Here is a 2,607-nt window from a genome sequence, read left to right as displayed (position 1 = left end):
ACTATGAAAGTGAACCTCGAGACTACCGTAAACAAGTCGTACTACATCAGACAGAAAACCGCACTTATTTAGACTAAAAACCGCACTTCATTGGACAGACAAGTGCACTACATGATTTCTTTTTTGTGGGACGTAAATTTTCCCAAACGAGGTGGAGTGCACTTCTTTAGTCTAAAAACCGCACTTCATCGGACAGACAAATGAACTTCATGATTTCTTTTGTCGGATGTAAATTTTTCTCATACGAGTTTTTGTTATCTTTTTTTCAAAAAAATCATGAACGAGAGTGGACAGCACAGACAAAGCAAATGAACCGCGACATATATCGAAGTGAACCGCATTACTATCTTTGTTGTTTCGCTAATTTTTTAGCACTTTCATGTTGGGCACAAGGGAACAACATCACTCTAAAAACTGGACCACATCCGAGGAACAAATGCACTGCAGGTGTTGATGTAATCGACTAAATTTTGATACACACGAAAAAATTGCACTTCTTCATACAGAGAGGTAATGAAACATCATTCTTTTTACACAAACAGTACACACAAGACACCAAATTCAACATACGAGACACTTGTTTTCTTCGTCACACGATGAGCTAATGCACTGCAAGCCCACGTTTCTGAATTGCACGAGGTGCCCTAAACTGTAGTGCACTAAACATACAGACAAAACACAAACTTGTCACACAAATAGATGGTGCTTCCTGGGAAAGAACATGAACGCACTGCAAAAAGATGCCAATGCACTGCACGGAAAAATAGATGGTGCTTCCCTGCAAAGGACATGCCAACGCACTGCAAAAACATGGCAATGCACTGCACGGAACGCGGCTGACGAACTGCTCGCTCAAGCAAGTGAAATGCAATATGACTCAAAAAATCACCATGGCACGGATCACGCACAGGGTGATGTACTGCATGCGGTTGCAGTCCTTTTCTTCCTGCAAAAAATAGCAAAAAAATGAACCGCACACAATTTTTGAATCAAACTGCAGCAAAAAAAAGAAATTGCACTGAATCGACAAAGGAAAATGACCCTGCAGCACCTCCTCTGGTCCTCTCACTGCTCGTGGTCGTCAGCGCTCGATCTGATGGTGCACTGACCCCGCAGCTGCTCTGGTGTAGACAAATCAAGGGGGAGAGGGAGCATTAAGGAGGCTGGGAGGGAAAGAGGCTCGGAGCATCATCGGTGGCCGCATCACTCTGACCCGTGGGGCGACGCCGTCGACCATGGCGCACCGTGGGCGGGGGAGGTGCTGGTGGATCCGGGCTGAGGGAGGTGGCACGGGGGTGGGGCTGCGGTCGGTGCCCACGCTGGGCACCAAGGTGCAGAGGGGCCGACGTCTGCAGTCGGATCCGGGGATGGACTGCATCGACGTGCCTACCGTCCTGCACACGCACACGCTGCAAACTACTTGGGGGGCAAAGGGGCCGGTGGTGGAGCTCCTCGTCCTTCGCCCCTGCGGTGGACGGCGTGGGACGGGGTGAGAACCCCATCCGAACTGCACGGCGCCATGGCCCTCGTCGGATCTGGTGGGGAGGTGCTGCTCCTCCCAGATCGAGAGCAGCCCCGACGGCGGCTGTTGATGCACTGCGCGGTGGATCCTCACCGGATCCGGGAGGGAGATGGGATGGAGGTGCTGCAGCAGATGAAGAGGGCCGGCACAGCCGAGGTGCAGTGGCACAGTACGTGGATGACGACGGGGCGGGGAGCGCGTATTGGTTGTAGGGGGCAGGCAGCGCGGGGTGGTGGCCGGGGCGGGCGGCGCGGGGTGGTTGGTAGCCGGGGAGGGTGGTGCGGGGTGGTGGCCCGCGGCGGACGGCGTGGGGTGGTTGGTGGACGGGGCGGGCGGCGGTGCGTATGGCTAGGTCGGGAGGTGGGTGTGACGACCCGATGAACCCTAGGAAAGGGGATCGATCGCACGGAGGGGAAAAGGAGTTGGTGAGGAGAGCAGGAGGGAGATAGACGAAGGAAGACGAGAAAGAGTTGTTCAGTATTCTCTCATTGCATAACCAGTCCAGTGATACACGATGGGTTAAGTACCCCCACTCCAGGCCACACGCGGCCCATTACATCCACGGGCTTCAGCCCACTTGCTTCTGGCCTAGTTCCTCTCCTCACCTATTACATGTCCACCGATACACTTGTATCAGGTGTATCAGGTGTGACAGTTGCCCCGCCTTGAGCGGCAGCGTCGTCCTTCCAGCAAGGTGCCGTAGGATAGCGAAGGCGCAGCACGTTGTAGTCCTCCCAGGTTGCTGACGCTGGAGAAAGAGATGACCACTGAACGCGCAAACCACCGAGTTGTTGCCTTTCTTGACCATCCGTCGATCCAGGATGGCCACGGGTTGGAGGGGAGCCGCGGTGAGGTCTGGCGCGCAAGGCAGCTCGGAGAAGACCGGCGAGTAGTCCGGTGTGAAAGGCTTCAGCTGTGACACGTGGAAAACTGGGTGTATCCGGCTGTTGTCCGGCAGTTGGAGCTTGTATGCCATGGCGCCAATGCGTTGCAGGACAGTGAACGGTCCGAAGAACTTGTAGGCGAGCTTGGGGCAGGGGCGATTAGCCACCGTAGACTGCGCGTACGGCTGAAGCTTGAGTAGC

The 2,607-nt window shown here is 54.5% G+C and overlaps 1 long non-coding RNA gene across 1 annotated transcript; it reads right to left on the bottom strand.

Moving 5' to 3' along the window:
* Positions 1–450: 450 nt before the first annotated feature.
* Positions 451–2,016, bottom strand: LOC141041688 (uncharacterized). The gene is made up of 2 exons (XR_012202752.1): positions 1,052–2,016; positions 451–946 (listed from the first exon to the last, which is right to left on the bottom strand). It is a non-coding gene; the product is annotated as an uncharacterized lncRNA (long non-coding RNA).
* Positions 2,017–2,607: the final 591 nt, after the last annotated feature.

This window comes from Aegilops tauschii, chromosome 1 (assembly GCF_002575655.3).
Source record: "Aegilops tauschii subsp. strangulata cultivar AL8/78 chromosome 1, Aet v6.0, whole genome shotgun sequence".
In the NCBI taxonomy this organism is placed as follows: Eukaryota; Viridiplantae; Streptophyta; class Magnoliopsida; order Poales; family Poaceae; genus Aegilops; species Aegilops tauschii.
Note: the sequence above shows the minus strand (reverse complement) of the source record. Positions and strands in the feature narration are given on the sequence as shown.